The sequence below is a fragment of the Danio aesculapii genome, chromosome 18, assembly GCF_903798145.1.
Source record: "Danio aesculapii chromosome 18, fDanAes4.1, whole genome shotgun sequence".
NCBI lineage: Eukaryota > Metazoa > Chordata > Actinopteri > Cypriniformes > Danionidae > Danio > Danio aesculapii.
This window is the reverse complement of record NC_079452.1, coordinates 42220418-42244035: the sequence shown is the minus strand read 5'-3', so window position 1 is coordinate 42244035 and position 23618 is coordinate 42220418. Positions and strand designations below refer to the sequence as shown.

Below are 23618 nucleotides of genomic sequence, written 5' to 3'. Positions count from 1 at the left end.
AATACATTGCCTAAATTCACTTAGGAATGGATAAAAACATTCATTTTCAAAATGGGTCTCAATTTGTTTGTGTTGAGTTGATTTGATTTTCTCATCAAGACATAACTATTTTTTTGTATTGTCAGAAAAGTGGCTAATTTTTACAAATTCATTCAATTACATTCATAAACCCCATACCTTACCCTATCCCTCATTGTGGGATGAGCAAATTGTACCTAAATATACACTGTAAAAAATATATGATGAATTAGTCCTAACAGCATATGTTTTAGGACATTGTGACTTATTAAACTAAGTTAACTCATGTCGTAACTTAATTTTATAAGTTACACAAGCTGTTTTAAGTCAGTTTAACATAGTATAATGCAATGGAGGTTAATTTGGTTCAGCTTAAAATTTTAAGGCAACCAGGATTTTTTTACAATATACAAATGAGATTGTACAAGTAAATACAAATTAGCCACTGAATCAAAAAGTAACATATTTCCGTGAGACTGCGTTGGTATATAAACTAATGAAATACAGCAGTTTACTGTAAAAGTCTTGAAATTTCTTTTACGGTTTCTAACATATTTTTAACTGTAAAATTCTGTCAACCACACATGACTTTTTTAACTGTAAATGCTTTGTCACATATACTTATATAAGAGATCAATTGAAAGCATTTTTATTCTCTTCCAAATAAACTTTTAATTAGACATCGGTTACAGTGATGCAATGATAAAGTGCACATTTCAAACAATCATTTGGACATCCATATAAGTAATGAAATGTCTCTCTCTTAGCAGGTATTGTGAAAAAAAAGAAATAAAATAATCAGGCACATTGCGGATAGTTATATATGTTCAATTTAATAAGTTCTTTGATACTAAAATGGTTCATCTCTGTCTGTGTTTTCAGCCAAACATAAGCTCTCCCACCAACACATATGTAAACGATAAACAGAATTATCAGATATTTAAGGCCTTCAACTAAATACTCATTCAATTTCACATCATATTCATTCTCATTTCTGATCATTTTTAGCTTTCTCGATAAATACAGTAAATAATATTTCTGGAAATGTCCACAAGGAGATTTGTGGAGCTGCACAATTGCATGCAAGAAATGCCATGAAAGTTTTTTTTTACTTGCTTACGCACTTTTACATCTTTGCAAAACTGACAACATTGAAAATGTAAAATAATTCAATAAAAATGAACTAATGTCATTTTTGCTGTCAGCATTATAGTTTAGTAGATTTAAAAAAGACTTTGTAACAAAAATGATGATTTGTGATTATAAAAAATTGAGTTTGAATTATGCTCTAGTCTAGCATACAGTAAAGGTATCCTTTGTCCTTTATCTATTTGTTCATTTTCCAACTGTAAAACTGAATTAATGTGTCCAGACACTTTAGTCACACTTAAGAAGTATGAATGTCATTCCATAGATGCCAAATATCAAGTCAAATGGCATTTATTTAAAAATATTTAGATTAGCACAAGCATATCTTACATGAATCAATTTGTGAAAACATTAGTATCTTAAAACTAGGGCTGCATCAAAGTAAAAATTCTGGACCGAAACTGAGTATCCTGGATGCACTTGGCTGTAAACAAAAATTGAAACCAAAACTGCTCTGTAATATTTGTTTATTATTTAATTTACAACTAATTTTGTAAGACTTTTTAAATTAAACTCGAAAATTATATTGATTTTAAAAAACACAAGCTAATAAAATACCCAGATTTTATTAGCAGTAAAATTTTGTTGACAGTGAATAAATCAAAAGGAGCCATTTTACCAGTGTTGCCAGCAGGAACAAGTATACTACACAGAAATGTCTTGTCAGTGGCTTATTTTCAGGCATTTTTCACTTTCAGCCGAAAACAAAAGCCAATCGTTTTTTAAATTTTGTTAAAAGATGCCATATGGTTTGATGTTTATTAATGCATTCAGACATTTTTGTGTCTTATTATTAGGTCTTATACTGTTTTAAATCTTTTTGGAATGTACAAGCAATGCTATTGAAAAGCCAGGGATCTAATATATATCATTTTTAACTGTTTTGCAAGTCTCTAATGTTCACCAAGGGCGCATTTATTTGATCAAAAATACAGTAATGTTGTGAATATTCCATTTAGCAGTTTCTATTTCACCATTTTAAAATGGAATTTATTGTGTGATGGCAAAGCTGAATGTTTACTGTCACATCATGATCATGATCCTAATATGCCAGAATAAATAGTCTGAGATACAATGATTAATAAAATTCAGGATCATTTTATGGACAGAAATGCCAAAGGTACATCATTTTTATGCTTCTGTAACATAAATGCCTAAACTGTCACTGTTTTGATCCATTTAATGCATCCTTGATGAGTAAAAATAAGACTTACATAAAAAAACAGCAGCTTATTACTTCCTTCAGCGTGTCTTCATAATGTCAGATTATCTACTCACAGATCATTCTCATATTCCTTCATGTCAAATCATAAAATGCCATCCAAAACATTCTTCAACTGAAATATACGCTTGTGTGTTGAATATCAGTCAATATATTTTAGTCCCAGGTTTGGATTATTTCTGCAGTTACTCAAATAAATGCTCCTACATCTCATTGCACAGTCTCTGGGGTCTGATGTTAAAAAGTCATTGATACTGGGTCTGATATTCCCCATTTTCATAATGATTTGATTCGTGATCATCTTCGGCCTGCATGGTCACCCCTCTCTTCTTCTTCCAGCCTTGTTTGCGGCCTGATGAGTTGTCTGTGGTTCCATAGGTCTTCTGTCTGGTTGCCAATCCGCTGTCGCTGCTGGGTTCAGTTTCATCTGCCAGCTCATCTTCACCAATGATGCCGCACTTCTCGTCACTTGTATTCTCGGGATCAGCCCAGTCCTGCTTCTCTCCAGACGCAAAGATGGCGTAGAAAATGACGCCAGTGTAATGCACCATGGAGGCGATCACAAAGACATGCTGCCACTCCAGGCGAGTCTGTTGAGAACAGAAATGTATAGTGGAGGTCAAAATTTGAGAACAGAAGTCACTGATTAAAGGACCACTTTTTTCTCATTTTACCATTTACCTAGAGTTAAACTGTTGAATTTTACCATTTTTGAATCTATTCAGTCAATCTCTTATCTGGCACAAGCTCTTTTAGCATAGCTTAGCTTAGATCACTGATTTAGATTCAGCTGTGATATTAAGCTTTTTCTCCATTTTGACATACCGCTAATCCCTGGCGTTGCGCAAATGTCATTGGCTAGCATTTGCATTGGTATTTGCATAAAGCAATCTGATTGGATGAGGCATCCAATGCTTGAGAAGTTGAATGTTTTTCAACTTTTGCAGCTATTAATGGAGGCAACGCAACTCGACAAACTCACAATTCAGTTTGACAGCGCTTGACGTCACTCCATTCAAAATCAATGGATTAGCATTAACACAAACGACCCATGACAACAGGGCGCAAAGGGTTAATTTAGGGTTAATTTGGGCATGACAGAAATTTACTTCTTTGAAAACATTTGCATCCATATGACAACATTGTAAAAAAATTCCTGTTTTGACTAATTCTGTAAACATTTACACTAATGTTTTCACTTGTACACATCTAAGTTTTAAGAACAACAAATAAAAACTTCTAGTTGATCATTTTGTATCAGAAGTGGCTTATATGAAAGGCATAGGACACTAGATTATGCTTATTTTACCAAAATAAAATATGATCATGCCTTGATTTTTAATTATTTAATTAGGACAGTAAGGTCTGACTTTGCTTAGACAAAATCTTGTCATTTAACAGAAATAATGTACACTATAGAATATAAAGTCATGCGCAGCAGAAAAAGAATTAATATTGTGTATGACTCCCATGAGCTTGGACGACTGCATTCATACATCTCTGCAATAACTCAAAAAACTTTGATGATTCTTCATCTTAATCTTCATTCTTCATTAAGATTGTTTGGATTCATCTTCAATGCCTCCTCCTTCATCTTACCCCAGACATGCTTAATAATGTTAATTACTGGTGACTGGGCTGGACAATCCTGGAGCACCTTGGCCTTCTTTTCTTTTAGGAACTTTGATGTGGAGGCTGAAGTATGTGCTATCCTGTGAGGAATTTGCCCTCTCCTGTAGTTTGTAATATAATGGGTAGCACAAATGTCTTGATACCTCAGGCTGTTGATGTTGCCATTCAGTCTGCCGATCTCTCGCACGCCCCATACTAAATGTAACCCCAAACAAGATTTTTCCTTCACCAAACTTGACTGATTTCTGTGAGAATCTTGGGTTCATGCGGGTTCCAATAGGTCTTCTGCAGTATTTGTGATGACTGAGATGCAGTCCAACAGATGATTCAGAAAGATCTACCTTCTTCAACTTGTCCAAATGATCAACCAGAAGTCAAGTTATTATTTGTTGCTCTTACAACTGGGATCGATGACTGGACTTTTGTCAGGTTGTGTATTATGCATACTAGGCAAGTTGGCTATATATGTTGGTATATATATATATATATACACGCAACATTTTATTTTAACAAAAATAATGATTTTTTTTCTGTCTGTTCACAGTATTAGCCGAATTATGTAGAGATAAAAAAAAAACCTCTGTAAAAATATTTGACTTTAATGTAAAAAAAAAACTTTTTTAACCTGACTTTAATTTTTAATGTTTATATGTTTTTTAGTAGAAATGTATACAAATTAATACATAAACTATATATCAAATAGATTATTTTCACAATTATTATTGTAATAAACTAACTGAAAAAGTATGGCTAGTTGATTTGTATCCTACTCACCTACAGAGTCTTGCCTTAAAACATATTGTAAACCTATACTGTAGAGTAACTGAGGATATTAATAAGGATATTAATACATTTTATGTTATTTATTTGAATAACCAGTCCTCTAAAAATACCATTACCTATAGAAGTGAAATGACAAGAAGGAAGCTATTTGCATGTGCTAGTATGGCAGCTAGTGTGGTTTTCTGTCTGATAAAGTGATATACCTTATGTTTGGTCAGTGCACCAACGATGAGGGGGCAAACCATGCCAGAGAGGGTGCCCACTCCATTAGAGATGCCCATAAGAATACTGGCATAGCGAGGAGCTATATCCAGATGGTTTACGTTGAATCCTGCATTGAAAAACAGTTACATTTCACATTTTTTTCAAAATATTCAATTCAATTCATCTTAATTTCTATAGCACTTTTACAGTGTAGATTGTGTCAGTCCAGAGTTAAAATTCAATTTTGTTCAGTTCAGTGTGGTTTAATTTTCACTGCCGAAAGTCCAAACACTGAAAAGCAAATTCATCGATGCGCAGCACCACAAGTCCCAACGTCCCATCTAAAATATTTAATATTGCACATTGTAGCTTGTCATGGATTTCAGACTAAGGAATTGCATGTATTTTATACCGTTTTTAAAAAAATGCACATAATTAAAGCTGGCCATGAAGTATGAATGCAAATACCTTTTATTTTATCCTATTTCTAAGAAAAGGTTTGAGTCAATCACAGCGAAACAGCATAAAGGATAATGTGACTGACTCCTGTCTCATGTGTCACCTGATATGGCAAATCCACTGAAGCCCACTGCCAGGATGAGGAAAGAGATGGCCACTGCACGAGTGTGTGAAAAGCCTACCACCAACAGCAACGTGGCCTCCATTCCAAAGCCTGAGGACAATGGTAGGATCAGGCATCTCATGCATGTGTTTAAAATGTTTAAACAAGTATAAAATACCTCTCTAGACCTTGTGTTTCAGCCCTTTTCACTGCCCTGCAAGCTTTACATGTTTTTAATCATTCTGTGTGAATGGCCTCTTAAAGTCAGTGAACACAGAAGGATTTTTTACTCCAATTCAGTTTCATTTTTTACTGTAAATGTGCTAGATAGAGAACCATTAAACTATGGCTTACTAATTTTATTTATGTAAATTTTTTGGTGTTGCATGAATTTTCACAAGACAGTTTTAAGTGTAACCTTTTAAAAAAGTATTTAGGAACTAACAGTGAGCATTGTATAAATGTCTGTGTTTTTATGGTGTGTTTACAAAAGAAAAAGTTTTCTTCCTTAAGAAACTGAACCACAGTCTAACTGCAAATTAAACAAAACAAAAAACATGATTGTTGTAGTTAAAACATGGTAACCATAAATTTAGCATGGTTTTGCTACATTAACTATAGTTTAATTTTATTTTTCCCAAAACTGTGGTCATATAAAGGTTCATCAGTGCGTCAAAAGATAGCATGGTTGCTACACACTTTAACTACAATATAACCATGGTTAATTTTCATACAGGAAAAAAGTTTGCCATTTTGACAACATTGTTGAAATCTGCAATCGTTGAGATTCTGATAATCTTGTAGTAAGCCAATGTTGTTTTGGTTTCAGGTACTCAGATGCACATATTAAACAGTGCATTTACCTGATATCACTGTTTTTACAGATTTTTGTACTCTTTAAAAAATGCTTGGATGTTTCAATCCAAATTTGGGTAAAATATTGGCACTCACCAGCTAGTTAATTTTTTTTATAAAAATTTCTTCAAATTTTAACCTAGTTTGAGTTTAAAATTATTTCTCACATTGTTTAGAAGTGAGAAATAAATTTTCAGCATTTTTGTTTTCAGGCCCCCAAAATGTTGTGTAAATTAATGACCAAAACAAAGAATGTTTAGCATTTTTAGTTTTGCAAATGCCCCCTAATTATTTTTTTCTATTCCAATTTAACGTACATCAGCATTTGCATCGGCCGTTGGTTAAATTCTCAACCAATGGCATGAGTTTGAGGTCGGTCTGCCTGGAGAACTCTGCATACCTCCGCAGTTCATGATTTTCCTCACAGTTGTAGTAGAGAGGATTTTCCGACTCCTCAGGAAGTCAGCCAGCTGGCCTCCTATTGGCACAATGATGGTCATCACCATGTGCGGCACCGCTGACAAAATTCCCCACCTGAAACAGCAGAACTTCATTTAGATTTAGCATAGAGTGAGTTGTACTGCATTTAAGAGCAAGTTTAAATCACAGAGGACTGTGAATTCTAAATCACAGAACAATCCACCTTGCTGATGGGGAAGCCGAAGACCTCTTCAAAGTAAGCTGGTTGACTAATGAGCAGGAGGTAAAAGGTCCAGCTTCGGCAGAAGTTTGCTACAATGATGGCATAGACGGGCATAGAAGTGAAGAATTCACGCCAGGGAGTTTTAAATTTCTGGAGAGGAAAAAAATATAAGTGATTATATACGAGTAAACCTCCTTTATTGACCTTATTTTCTTCATGTATGAGCGGGATCAGCCATTGAAACCTTAGTGGCGTGAAATTTCCTGTCTTATTCATTTACATTGATTTAGTGGTTAAAACAGCTTGATATTTTGCGTGATGTTGCAAACTGATATTTTCTTCTTATATTAATCTTATTTTTATGTATAGTCATGAACACACTTGTTTGTAGAGCAAGTAGATAAAGTGAGAAGTGACCATTTTCTGTTGTTCATTATTCCTAGTCATTTCTCTCATAGGCAACTCAATTAGATATTCTACAACAAAAACAATCGCAAAAACAAGCGCACTTCTGCATTGCAGAATAAGGTCAATATACCTTAAGGGATAGTTCACCCAAAAGTGACAATTTCCTCATCATTAACTCTCTCAAGTGGTTTCAAACCTTTAAAAGTTTCTTTTTCTGTTGAACACAAAAGATATTTTGAAAAAAGCTAGAAACTGGTAATTATTGATATCCATAGAAGGAAAAACACAATGATTACAGCTTTCTTCAAATATCATCTTTTGAGTTCAACAGTACAAAAAAACTCAGGTTTTGGAACAATGAAAGGTGAGTAAATGATAAAAGAATATTCTGTTTTGGGTGAACTCTTTACCATACTTAAACACTAAGTTAAATACAGGCTTATATGCTATATATACCAACACTGGCCACTTTATTAGATACTCTTGCTCAACTACTCGTTAATGCAAATGTCTTATCAGTCAATCATGCCGCAGAGCAGGAAACTTAGGCTACACAATAGAAGACTAGAAAAGGGTTGCCAGTTTGGATTTCTGCTGCAACATTTGGATTGTAGCTGTAGAATTTGGCATAAACAACATGAAAACATGAATACAATCTGCTTTTTTCAATGTTTTAGAGTGCTGCTGCTTTAATTGTGTATGGGGAGATTTTCTTGGCACACTATGGGCCAATTTGTACCAGCTGAAAACTATGTATACACCACATTCAATCTCACTAGTACTATCTAGGACTTCCAGCAGGATAAAGCATCTAATCGTGAAACTCAAATCATCTCAAACTGGTTTCTGGAAAATGTCAGAGAGTTCACTATACTCAAATGACCACATGAGATTCAAATCATTAGTGTGAAACCAAGAAATTTGTCAGATCATATTGATGCAGTTCTGAAGGAAATAGGGATCCAACCTGGAACCAGCAAGTTGTAGCTAACTAACAGTGGTCTGTGACTGTGAGTGTGTGTATATATATACACCACCACATACCTCTGTTGAACTCATTAAATTGGCCCCTTCCCCAATAGAGGTCTCTATGTAATTTCGTTCCTCCTCACTGATGGTAGGATGTACCGCTGGGCTGTTATAAGCAAGCAGGATCCAGAAAATATACCATATAATGCCAAACACACCTGGATGTTAAAACAGAAGCACAGATGACTGATAATTGTTACAAGTGTCACGTTTTCACATAAAATGATCTCACATGAAAAACCAACCAATTTATATAGTACATGATAAGCACCAATTTTAAGGGAGAAAATGTAAGCATGAAGGTATATAAATACAACATCATTGGGGCACAAGGCTGACTAAAATGTTGAATGAAATTGTAAAAATGTATACAAACTAGCTACTCATTTACCAAAACATAGTTACTTGTTAAGCACCAGCTGCCATGAGATTCTATAGGTCTATGATTTTGTCCAAACTGTACTGTCCAAAAAGACTTATTGTCCTCCTTATTTATATTATGCTATTGCATTTTATTAATTCATTCATTTATTTTCCTCTGGCTTAGTCCCTTTATTCATCAGGGGTCGCCACAGTGGAATGAATCGCCAACTTATCCAGCATATGTTTTACATAGCATTATTCTTCAGCTGCAATTCAGTACTGGGAAACATTGCATACTATTACATTTCATTCAATTCAGTTCCATTTAGCTGTTTAGGGGTGCGTTTCCGAAAACCATAATTAGCCAACTAAAGTCGCAAGGTCTGTCGTTACAAACATAGTTTATTGATTTGGCGTTTCCCAAAACTGTTGTTCCAAAGAACATTCGCAAACTGCATCGCAAACTACACAAACACTTGCAACTACACCTTTGGAGCTGTAGTTGGAAACATAGTTCCTGGCTGTGTTCTACTGTCCGTTATCCCCCCTATGCCCTATTCGTTTAGAGTGTTCCAACATTTAAACTTGGAATGATTTTTTTTAAAAGCATTAAAGTCATCTCTCTTTGGTGTAATTTGCTTTCAAGTATTTTTACAGTTCAGTTTTAGCGATCTTCATGTTTAAAGTTGTGCTCCCTTCGCAGTACACTTTGAAAACATTGATGTCCTTTTGAACATAGCCGTTGTGGCTCATGAAGCTATAGGTGACCTTTTATTAAAAGCAGAATTTGTTACGTCTCCAAAGCTTGTGTAAACAAAAAAACATAGGCTACGTTATTCATTTAATTTATAGTAGGGTATTTATTAAGCATCTGTACTGTATATGACATGGGCCTGTTGGTTAGAACATTTCTGCAGTGGTTTACAAGTGTCAAATTGTGAAAGTAGAATTTTCAAAAAATAAATAAAATATATAAACAATATCCTACTTAATAATCATCATCATCATCATCATCATTATTATTATTTTTATCATTAAAGTAGGATTTTTTTTCATTCCTAATAAATATTACATTTAATTTCTTAATAAATAGCCTCATTATTCTTTTATTTATATGATTTATATATGAGATTAGAATACGTGTTAGCTTTTGTAAGTGATGTTATGTTTTAGAATAGAATATGTAATGTTTTCAATAATTTTTGTAGAGGAAACATGGGCTCTATATGTGGCGATTACATATATTTCAATTAATATGGAAAACGAGTGCATGTTGTAACCAAAACTAATATTGGATTTTTTTTTTTAAATGCGTGCGTGTGCGTGTAAAACAATATTTGCTCAAAAAATTATAGGGTTCTTCTCTAAAGAAGTTGTTACCACCCCGTTTAGAGCATCATTATGGGTGTTTTATGTTAAAACTAACGTAGTTCAAACGATGGATCTGCGACAAAGCAACTACGGTTTTGGGAAACACTGATCACTACATCGTTCTTTTACCAAACGATGCATCGTACTATGATAGTTCAGCGCGCGTTACGTAATTGTTTGGGAAACGCACTCCAGGTGAGTTTAATTCATTTCAAATTGATTAACTGGCAAACAATAAGAATGTAAATTATTTCCATTTCTTCTGGCTCATTTATAATGAGTTATAGTTTAGTACACTAGAGAATAAAAGTAAAATTATTTGGAATGAACAGATATATAACTCGCTAAGAAAAAATCTGAAGCTAATTACTCTGTCTCTCTCCTTTTTTTAATATAATAAGTAGAAACATTCATTAATTCATTTTCCTTCGGCTTTATTAATAGTCCCTTTATTCATCAGGGGTCACCACAGCAGAATGAACCACCAATTTATCCAGCATACGTTTTATACAGCGAATGCCCTTCCAGCTGCAACCCAGTACTAGGAAACACCCATACACTCTCACATGCACACACATACACTAAGGCCAATTTAGTTTATTTAATTCACCTATGTATTTGGAACAGACCTGGAGGAAACCCACACGAACATCGGGAAAACATGCAATTTCCACACAGAAATGCCAACTGGTTCAGCTGGGGCCTAAACCATCTTGCTGTTAGGTCACAGTGCTAACCACTGAGCCACTGTGTTACCCTAGTAGAAATATAAATAAAGTTAGTTTTTCTAACCAAAAGATTAACTCACCATATATATAGAAGACAGAGGGCCAGCCCACATACTGCACTAATATTCCAGCCAGTGGCATGGCTATCACAGCTCCTGCATAAGATCCTGTCAACCCGAACACACAAACACACACACACAGGCATAATTAAGAAAGTTAAATTAAGAAGGAGCGCATTAATCAACCTGTAATATTCTCCTCGCATGACAGTTCAATAATTTGAAGCCATTGCGGGGGTTGCCTCATAACTGGCAGTGCCAAACTCACATAATTAGTTTAGTTCAGCTTTCAGAGAGAAGATTTTTTAATTGTAACCTCTACGTTTAGTTTGAAATTCTAATATTTTAGGAGAATTGTGCACCCAGTGATGAAGTATTTTTAGTTATCTACTCAAAGTTGTCAAACTATAAAGATTTTAAAGCAACAAATGCCAGAAGACATGTGCAGATTCCTAAGACCTCACCTCAACATGTGCTTCTGCCTAAAGGACAGGCTGGCAGCTACAGGAAATGGGATTTTAATGAAAAGGTGTCTTAATGTATATTTTACCGCTGGGTGCACTTGTAAACCTTCCTGTTTGCCGTAGAATTCTCGAATGAGCTTTTGAACATAGAAGAGGGTGCTGTTTCATTTATGTCAACAGAATAAAGCCTCTTTTACAGAGAGAACCTGAAGCTGTGTTGAGACCATCTTCGGTTAGTGGTCATGTTCAGAGCGGTGTGAAGCACAGGTTGTCACAGCACATGTTTTATTTTAGGAGAGGGCTGTTTTAATGCATTTGAAGGGCAATGAGCATTATAGATTTTCAGTGTTTGGTAAAAGTGGTTAATGTGCATGAATGTACACTTAATGTACACTTGTTATAAAAAAAAAAAAAAAAAGATTTGTTCACTTTCATTTAAAATCAGTGAAACTGTAAAATCCATTAGATGCACATCTCAGCAGAAATAATACACAATTCAGGTACTTTTTTACATGACATTCTCTGGTAAATTAAAAAAAAAAAGAGGGGTCTGGATGCAGACCTGGTGCAGATGCAATCTGAGCTGCAGGCAATGCTTTTTAATGGGCTCACCTAACCCCACCCTAACCCTATCCCTCACAGTGACATCACTAGCTCCATTGAGTGCATTGTGTCCAATAGTATCTGGATGCAGCCTGATCTCAAGATGAGATCAAACTCAATGGAGCTTGTGACGTAACTGTGAGGGGTAGGCTTAGGGGTGTGGTAGGTGAACGCATTAAAAAGCATCGAATGCACCTCAGCTTGCATCTGCACGAGTGTGCAGTCAGATTGTATCTCTGAGAAATGCAATCTTAGCTTGCATCATAAAGCTGCATCCAGATGCTGTTGAAAGAAGAAGGCACATTTGAACGCAACGGATGTCTTGTTTACTCCATTTCATATACAGTTGTCAAAATGTTAAAATACATGACAAATCAAAAAACTTTTCACAGATAAATAATACATTCCTCTGTTTCGTTTTGTATGCTGAAAGACCTTAGATGTAAGATATATATTTACACATGGTTTAGATATGTAAAACAACCAGCAGATATACTGCGAGATCAGCTACAGGATTTTCCGCCATTTTGAATTTAAAATATTGAATGAACCGTTAGGCTAAGTGATTCTTAACAACGTGATTCATAACTGACTGATCTTTTTTAGTCCAAAAACTGGTGAACAAAAAAATCTATGTGTTTTTAAACACTTTCTGTGATAAGCTTTTTTGCAAGTTGCATCATCAAGGCAAAAAAAATGCTGAAAAAAATACTTTTCAATTTGTTCATTTAATAAAATTCGATTTTTTTAAATTCATTCATATATACATGCTATCCAGATTCATATTTAGAACTGCTAAAATAGTAGAAATGTAATTTTTTAAAATGTCATTTAAGTTCAGTATGTGAATGACTCTTTGAATCGTTTACTCACACAACTCCTTCAAACACTGATTCATTCTCAAACAAAAACCGCCACAGTTGGTCGGTGAAGTAACGTTATGCATATTTTAGTTCACGTAGGCTAATAACCATTAGCTTCTGCATCGTTTGAAAGTGGATAGTGACATAAACATTTTTAAAGTAAAAGCTGAAGCGTTTTATCTGAATTTCTCTCATAATAAGAGTAATTTTGAAATAAAATACGCCATGTCAAACTTACCACAGAACGAGGTAGTAGCCAGACGACTTCTTTCAAGCGGAGGAGCCCATTTACTCCACATGCCATGGCAGGCTGGATATGTGACACCCTGTTAACATAATGCACTGTTAGTATTAATACTTAATGTATTTTAATCAAAATATACAATTCATTTAGAAATGTTTGTCCAGATAATGCCTTCATAAGAATCATGACTTAAATTTCAATCTTTCGACACTTTAAAGCTATCGAATGGCTTTAGACGACAGAGAACATAAAGCATGGCTATTTTTATTGTTACTTTTTGGAGCTTGAAATAGTATGAAATTTCATTGAAATATCTTTGTTCTGCTTTTGTGTTGCAGAAAAGAAAGAAATGGGCGAATGGTGTGTAAAATTATAAGAGGGTAAGTAAATTATTCATTTACAAAAAAAAAGGATGTGTCGGTACTCCATCATCAATAGTAAACAATTTATAATCAATATTAATATATATGATCGCTTGTATATTAGTATTTAAAAAACATGACAAGATCACCGATGAACATTTACCTCCACAAGCCCTTGTAAGATTCGCACAAACATAACACAACCATAGTGAACCCTGGCTGCTGATGGAATAAACATGTTTAGCACTGACGTCAAGAAAATGGCTGCTCCAAACACCCTGAGATACAGAGACATTTGATCATGTTACTTCAATTATGAAAGTGAAGATTATAAAACATTTCAGGCATCATAAATCATTTAAAATTAAGAAAGTAATTTCAGTAATAAGCAGTCAGGCTCACTCCATAATAATGTTTTCTGATTATTTCAATAACCGTGACACAAGTTCTGGAATTCTTAAAGACATTACATTTTTACATAGAATTAATAAGTGTTTCCCCTTGACATGATATAAAAGTGATGAGTTAGTGACCCTAGAGAGCACTTTTTGTAACATGAAAAGGACTATAATGAAGATTCAAATAAATGTGATGTGTCACTGAACTTAAATAATTCAACACAATATGAATTGTTTGAAGTATCAATGAATCCATCATTTATAATGAATATTTTAGTTATAATGTATTATTTCTACCTTAACTCTGTAGAGTTTTTTTCTGCACAGAACTAAGCCACTAACTCACTATCTTTCAGCTTAGTCCCTTATTTATCAGGGTTGCCACAGCGGAATGACTCTGGCATGTGTTTTATAAGGCAGACCCTATTCCAGCTGCCCAGAATTAACCAATTTATGTTTTTTTTACCTTAAATATTTGTGAAATCTCTTCATTCAGTTCATTCAGTAGTCCTTTATCTCCATTTAATCCATCCATCTGCCTCTTTTTTTTCCAAAACAGTAAGTGACACTTGTAATATTCCAGTGGCTGGTGTTTCAGCGAGAGATCTACTTCTGGATCTTTCATTATTAACTCTGTCAACCACGTGTCCTCTTTTCCTGTGAGGCTTTTATTACAAGACCGCTATCGCCCCTCTAATCAACACACGGCACAAATTTAACCCTCGCAGCCCTGGCCAATGCACTCGTGTGGATTTTAAAACACCTTTGAATGTAATATGAGAGTTATGTTATGGAACAAGAGTCTTGGCTTCAGTGCTTGTGCGCTCACAAAACTCACCTGTTAGCCGCTAGTTTATTAGAGATGAAGCCTCCAGGGATTTGAGTGACGATGTAGCCCCAGAAAAAAGAGCCGTGTATTAATCCCACTGTTTCTGGATCCCAATTAAACTGAGCTGGCTAAACAATGCAGATTAGAAGAAAATATGTTAGCTTGTAATTCAATTAAAAGAAGAATAGAAAAAATACACTATTTGTGCCATTACTGAGATATACATATTGATATGGCCTTGTGAATAGTGTGTGCATGAATCATGTCTTCCTCTCAGTATCTCTTATAACAGGGAAATTACAGGAATTGTGGCTGCTAACTACCAAAAAAATTTCATTGATAAGAATTCAAGCTAGAAGAGAAGAGAAGTAATCATGCCTGTGAACCTTGATTGCTGTTGAAGTCAAATGAATTGTCTGTCTAGACCAAGGGTTCTCAAACTTTTTTTAAGCCAAGGACTCCAACAATTGACTGCCTGTATAATGCTTTTATAAGCTTTATGGTTTTTTTTAGCATTCCAACATGCTTCAAAATTACACAGATTTTGGTGCCCAAAAATAGTTTATTTTTATTATCAAAGTTTAACATTTTAATTTTCAATCAGATTGTATTTTCTACATTCTTGTTAAATAGAAATTTTTTAAAGAGAACTGCATGTATTGGAAATAGAGATTTAATGTATTACAGTGACTTTAATAAATTTTATTACTATAAAGGAAATAAAAGTAATATTCTAACTGATATCACAAGAGACCAACTTATTATAAATTATATTATTATAAATAAATTAATTAAATTGTAACTAAATAAAATTACAACATTGCATTGTATTCTCATGTACATATAGTCAATTAAAGTGTATTTGTTTGGGAAAATGTTGAACAAGTTTAATTTCAATCAGGAAAATAATCTAAAAAGTTATCCAGATGAAATTTACTATATATGTAAATGATACAGACACATTCGCTAAACAAACATGATTATTAATGACAAAAGTTATAAAAGTAAAAATATACATTTATTACTATTTTCAAAAAAATGAACTATTCACTCATTCATATTACTAATATTTTTATTTATTTATCTGCTCATTCATTCATTTTCCTTTGGGCTTAAGTCCCTTATTTATCATGGGGTTGCCACAGCATAATAAACAACCAACTATTCCGGCATATATGTTTTACACAGCAGATGCCCTTCCATCGCAACCCAGTACTGAGAAATACCCATACAATCACACACATACACTATGGCCAATTAAGTATATCCTATCCACCTATAGCGCATGTCTTTGGACTGTGGGGGAAACCCGGAGTACTCAGAGGAAACCCATGCAAACACGGGGAGAACATGCAAACTCCACACAGAAATGCCACTTGCCCAGCCTGGACTCAAACCAGCAACCTTTTTGCTGAGGCGACAGTGCTAACCAATGAGCCTCCTGTGCCGCCCTGATATCTGCTCATTTAGTGTTATTCATTCAGTATTCATTCCAATTTTGAGAGTCTTAATAAAACATGATTTTTTCTTTTTCTTTACTTCGTTTTAATGTTTTTTGGACCACAGTTTGGAATCCTTGGGTCTAACTTAACATGAGAGATGAACGAAATGTAATTTTAATATTTTTGGTTTATTTATTCCTTGTTTCACCTGCATGACGGCCGTCCCGTGATGTAGACCGTGTTGTTGTTAAACCATTTCCAACAATGGCTACCCTAGGTTACAGCGAATGCCCAAACGAGATGCAAAAGCCCAGTCCGCTGAGCATGGCGATGATGTACCGTTTGGTTGGAAGGCCAAAGCACCCACAGTCCAAAAGGGGTGGGCTTCGTTTAGGGGGCTGCCACGGCCGGCCATCTTCTGTCAACTCAATGTTGTCCTCTTCAGTCACATTGAGGCCCATCAATCTCTACTACCATTGCATAAGAAATAGTTTTAAGAATGGACATATCCACCTTTTTCCTACATCTCTTAATTAACAATCAGTGAAGTGGTACGGTGGGTGACGTATATACTCCTTTACAGTTCAGCTTTTAATATTTAATAAAATGTATTAGAATTTACAAATAACTTTCAGTAGACGCTGAATAACCCCAAAAACACAAGACAATTCACAGCAATTTTACAGACCGTATTGCCGGTAATGCATTACAAGTAACACAATTTCCGTAATTAATATTACTTTTTGAAGTAATGAGTAAAGTAACGCATACTTAAAAATTATTATTAATGATTTTTGAGTTACTTTTTTAAAAATGTAATGAGAGAATTCATTTATTATTTTGAATGCACTGAAGAAACTGAAAAGGCAATGCCCTCACATGGACAGTGATTTTACGTAACTAATACAAAAATAACAAAATAGCAAAAACATTGCTTTAAAGCAGGGGTGCCCAAATGTTTTCTATAAAGGGCCCAAAACTAAACTGATTGAGGCTAGTGGGCCGAAGGTAAATATACCAAACTGTATTACATTAAAGTTGCCTTGGTAAATTCCTAATTTTAAAATATAATTTTTTAAAAATTATATATAATCATATTAATAATTATATATTTTTTACATTTACAATAAACTTCTTACAATACAAACATAATCCCATTTAGAACACAAAAGAGTTCAATGCCAATGTCCTTTTGCATTGTCAAGTAACCGAATTTACATTTGAACATTTTAAAAAACTGATTCATTCATAACATTAAACAAACAAACAAAAGGTTATTGTTAAACTAGAATTGACGATCTCTGTTAAAGGCATTTGCCCCAACCTTTTCTATCATTCTCCCTCTCTTCTCAGATGGGGTGGCGGGCCAAATGAAAGGTTAGCATGGGCCAATTTTGACCCGCTGGTCCTAGTTTGGGCATCTCTGCTTTAAACCTTTCAATAATCTGTATATACGGCATATATAGCTCTGGAGGCGGAAATTGTCTCAGAATGTAGCATTATCCTAATTAATCTTAAAATAATTTTTTTTTTTAAAGGTAATTGAAGGCCCTAACCTGATTTCACCAAGTCAGGAGCGTGTTCCTGGATCAACTAAAGCTCAGAATTATTTAAACCTCCTTCATTATTAGCATTATTTTTCTTCCCAATTTCTGTTTAATGGAGAGATTTTTTAACACATTTCTAAACATAATAGTTTTAATAACTCATTTCTAATAACTGATTTATTTTACCGTTGCCTGATGACAGTAAATACTATTTGACTAGATATTTTTCAAGACACCTCTATACAGCTTAAAGTGACATTTTAAAGGCGTAACTAAGTTAATTAGTTTAACTAGCAGGATAGGGTAATTAGGAAAGTTATTTTATAATGATGGTTTGTTCTGTAGACTATCAAAAACTATAAATAGCTTAATAGAGCTAATAATTTTGACCTTAAAATGTTTTTTAAACATTTTAAAACTACTTTTATTCTAGCCAAAATAAAACAAATAAGACTTTGTCCAGAAGAAAAAATATTATCAGACATACTGTGAAAAATTCCTTGCTTTGTTAAAAATAATTTGGGAAATATTTTAAAAAGAAAATAAAATTCAAAGGGGGGTGAATAATTCTGATTTCAACTATATGTTTCAAACAGCCAATCAGAATTAAGTGATACATTTACCATTTATGTTGTTTAAGCTCAGGGTTAGGTTTTATGCACTTCTGCATGATTGTTATCTAATATCTATATCAAAATCATGACGTGCGAATGAAGGTGTAGCTTGTACAGTGCATTGTTAATTGAAAAAAAAAAAAGAACAAAAAAAACTGCAAGTTCTGAAAGAGATCAAGTTTCAGCAAAAATAAAGAAAGTACCTCAAAAGTAACTCGTATCGCATTACTTGCCATAAAAAATAATTTAATTTAATGTACCTAGTTCATTTTTAGGAAGTAACTCAATATTGTAAGGCATTACTTTCAAAAGTAACTATCCCCAGCACTAATTACGCAAAGAATTTAAATAATGTTGTACTGGAAGGAATACAGAACAAAACAATGAACTCAAAAAAGTTTTGAGTTAAAAAGATAAAACAGCACAAAGTCAAATGTACCTCTCACTCAGTTTTCAGAATGCATATGGATAATTTCTCAGACAATCTAATTATTCTAAATTATTTATTGAAGTCTTTTAAATGGGGGAAAACTGGAAGTGCAGCCCAAAATTCAAAACACAGTAGTCACATACTGAAAAAGGTGGACAGTAAATAAGCAAAAGAAGAGATTTTTGCTTATGTAGATTAAGCTCAGTGTTGTGATTATGAGTGATGTACTGCTGGACAGAGTGAATTCTCCTCTCGGTGGAGAAGGCCAGCAGGGGTTGCCAGAGTTTGCCGTCGAAAAGGTCAGGTTGCGTTTGGTTCTCCCTCCCTTTTACCACACACACCTGTTCCATTACTGAACCTTCATCACTTCTCTCATCCTCCACCTCACATGAATTACTTTCATCTGTCCATTTTGAAACGCACACCTGAGTTCTTGCACACACAGAGGAAGCAGCTCACTAAAAGCTGAATACTGCAGGATTGAGGATCAGGAGGCATCAGATCCTGTCCATGATGTTTGTGAAGCATTGTTAATGGACATAAGCTAGTTTAAGGCCTGCTTGTAAGTTTTTTTGTTTTGTTTTTTTCAATTGTGAATAATACATGCACATATTTAAGTCAGAAAACTCTTTCGATTTTTGGTGTCAATGAATTCCAAACTTTTTAAATACTTTTTTATATATTAATCTCAACTTTACAATTTCCATAAGATTTAATAACATAATAACAGTAATGTCAAATGAAACCTATGGCAAGATCTGGCCAGACATTTGTAACCTGCAATTAAAATCCACTGTAATAGGACATGAAATAAAGATCCAGTCAAGAATAAAGAAAATAAACAAAAAAGCTCATCCTGTCACAGCATGTCATTGCATTTTTACAAACTGTTGCAAACAGCCACTACACTTAAGACATAATTAATGATATTAATATATAATATATTTTAATAATATGTGTTGCTTTTTTGGAAATGGCCTTGCTTTTGAGAAGCAGATATACTCTTCTAATGATTAAAATGTGCTATAAAAAGAAAAAGTTCTGTACCATTTGAACATACTTTAAAAGCAAAAAAAATCAAAGCAGGAATTATGATAAATATTGCATGACTTGTAAATTTTTCAGTGTGCACCACAGACTAAATCAAAAAATGTTCACATATATTCCATTTTATATACTATGCGTCATTTTACATGCTTATCCCACTGCTCTAAGTGATTTCCTGACAATATTACGCAGACACAGGAAATTATTTACATTATCTCACATATTAAGCTGTCTAATACGCAAGACTTTTAAGACACATATATCTCACTAGGTGGAGTCCTCAAGTTTTTAATCTCTTAAAATGCACTCGATATTAAATATGAATGAATACACCTAGAAAGCAATAGAACTTATTTCTGCTGAAAGTTCAGAGTATACAGCTAAAGTCAGAATTATTAGCCCATCTGAATTATTGGCCCCCCTCTTTATTTTTTTCCTTAATTTCTGTTTAAAGGAGAGATTTTTTCAAGACATTTCTAAGCATAAGAGTTTTAATAACTCATTTCTAATAACTAATTTATTTTATCCTTGCCATGATGACTGTAAATAATATTTGACTAGATATTTTTCAAGACACTTCTATACAGCTTAAAGTGACAATTAAAGGCTTAATTAGGTTAACTAGGCAGGTAAGGGTAGTTTGGCATGTTAGTCTACAGAACAAACCATCATTATACAATATCGAAAAAATATATAGCTTAAAGGGGCTAATAATTTTGACCTTAAAATGGTTATTAAAAAATTTAAAACTACTTTTATTCTAGCCGAAATTCTGACTTCAACTGTGTGTGTGTGTGTGTGTGTGTGTGTGTGTGTGTGTGTGTGTGTGTGTGTGTGTGTGTGTGTGTGTGTGTGTGTGTGTGTGTGTGTGTGTGTGTGTGTGTGCGCGCGTGTGTGTGTGTGTGTGTGGTGTATATGGTTTTTGCATGATGACAGTGTTATTGCTAGATTCTCTAAGAAGCTATTTTTTCAGAAATTTTTTTACATCTAAACTCTTTAATTATTTGCATTGCTAATGTTTTTAACACTACTGGATAGTTTTTTTTATTAATAATTACATTTATTATTAATATACAGATACACATAAGTCTTAGAACAAGTAACTAATTTCATCAAATATGTTCTATAGTTTTCTTCTTAATTGATTCTTTATTTCTTTGAGAACCAAAACCACATACCGCAAGCAATCATCTTCGCATATAGCCTCAAATCAGCTTCACACTTACTTTTGCAGGTTCCCCAGAGAGTCGCCCACATTATTCTTCAGCTCCTCCTTCCCCGGGTTGAGCTTTTCCTTCAGACCCGCAAACCCCCCCAGCGGCATCTCTCCTTCCCTTTCACGTCTGTCCCTCAAACACTCTCAGAAAAACAGAGCCGGGCGTCCACTAAACGCCGGTGCGCATCCTCTCCTGCGCTGGACTGAGTGGATCGAGGAGGAGGAGGAGAGAAATTCAGACACCGACACACACAAACAAGAGGAGGGACTTTGCTCTCCAAGATCCTTCATTCGGTTTGATCTGCAGAACATCCAGAAACGAGCCACAAATTGGGAATCCGAGTTCACTGAATCAGCATCTCAAAAAGTTAGGCATGAATAATGGAAAGTCCGTCGTTCTCCTTGTTGGACAGTGACTGAAGAACACCTGACTTTTCCCTCCCTCATAGGAAAGCTGGCCAAAAAGAGTGACTCTAGCAGAGCTCATTTAATATTGATAGGCAAGTCAAGGATCGCAGGCGAGGGGTTGTTTGATATGAGCAGGTGTAATGAAACACCTCGTCCTCTATAGTCCCCGTCTAACCCGTATCCCAAAAAAACTGTTCCAGAGGTTCACAGTTCAAACGTATCAACATCAACAACCAAACACTGATGTGAGGGTTTGATGTGCTGTAGCTGATGTTGAAAAGCTGCATTTGTAATGTAATTCTGTTGCTGGAGAACGCCACCTTTTTCCCTACGAAAGCCTCTTTTGTGCAATAATCATCAAAAATGCAGCGTGCTTTAAAAATTCAGATATTGAGGTGTAAAAAATTCATTGGTAGTCTGTGTGGTGTTGCTCTAGAGTCTCAGGCTGTGTTTCACTGATGCTTGTTCTTCAGTTCTTCAGTTTACATTGAGGAAAATCTGCCTCACTAATGGGCTACTAAAGCCTGAAGTCAGGATTGACCGTGTGAAATGAGGATTTACTGTGTTCCCATACAATAACAGGTGTTTGAAAATAAATATGAAGTGGTTTTGATTATGCAGTGCTGGACTGCAGGAATAAACACCAGGGGTTAATTGATTTCAACACCAAATACAACTGTTCTTATGCAAGGATCACCACCCCCCTAAAATGCAAAAGGCTATTTATACAGAATTTTTTAATGTAATTAAAATATGATTTTAAAAGAAAAATACTTAGTTTCTTTCATTTTCTTTTCAGCGTAGTCCCTTATTAATCTGGGGTCGCACAGCGGAATAAACCACCAACTTATCCAGCGTATGTTTTACACAGCGGATGCCCTTCCAGCCGCAACCCATCACTGGGAAACATCCATACACACTTATACACTACGGACAATTTAACCTACCCAATTCACCTATAGCACATGTCTTTGGACTTGTGGGTGAAACCAGAGCACCCGGAGGAAACCAACTCCAATTGATCCAACCGAGGCTCGAACCAGTTGACTTTCTTGCTGTGAGGCGAACGTGCTACCCACTGCACCACCACGTCACCCTATACTTAGTTTCTGTTAAGTTAAATACAGTTATTGTCAAACTGTTTTTTTTTTTCATTTTATTTACAGTTTATGGAATGTAATGAATTAAATTAATTAATATTTATTAAATTGTTTATTTAATCATTTTGAAATTTTTATCATTTTGTATTTAAATGTTTCTTATTTTGTATTATTTTATAATTGTTATCGTTCTACAAATAAATCCGGTGTTTCTTTATGTTAATATAGCTGTCTTATTAAAATTATTATCTATTATTTCATTATTTATGAGTTACATAGGGCGACGCAGTGGCACAGTAGGTAGTGCTGTCGCCTCACAGCAACAAGGTCGCTGGTTCGAGCCTCGGCTGGGTCAGTTGGGGTTTCTCTGTGGAGTTTGCATGTTCGCGTGGGTTTACTCCGGGCGCTCCGGTTTTTCCCCCCAAAGACATTCGGTACAGTTGAATTGGGTAGGCTAAATTGTCCATAGTGTATGAGTGTGAATGAGTGTGTATGGATGTTTCCCAGTGATGGGTTGCAGCTGGAAAGGCATCCGCTGTGTAAAACATGTGCTGGATAAGTTGGCGGTTCATTCCGCTGTGGCGACCCCAGATTAATAAAAGGGACTAAGCTGAAAAGAAGATGAATGAATGGGTTACATAAATGTTTGCATTTTAATGCCTTTTCTCTAATCATTTTCATGGACCAGACAGGTGGCCGCCTACTAGTGGCCCTCTGGGGGTCCCCAGACCCTACTTTGAAAAACTCGAACTACGCTGTAGTGTTGTGTTAACTACTACTAAGTCCCTGATTTATCAGGGGTTGCCTCAGTGGAATTAACCGGCAACTACTCTAGCATATGTTTTATACATATGCCTTTCCAGCTGCATTCCATACACTGGGAAACACCCATACACTCTCACTCACACACTCAGACACTACGGTCAATGTAGTTTATCAAATTCACTCATCACATTTTTTGAAACTGAGCACTTAGATTTAAACAGGTTCTGTTTTATTTTATTTTGTTGTTATTGGTTCTGCCA

The 23618-nt window shown here is 34.8% G+C and overlaps 1 pseudogene; it reads right to left on the bottom strand.

The window, feature by feature from the left end:
- Positions 1-733: 733 nt before the first annotated feature.
- LOC130245606 (vesicular glutamate transporter 3-like) lies at positions 734-21556 on the bottom strand (annotated as a pseudogene).
- Positions 21557-23618: the final 2062 nt, after the last annotated feature.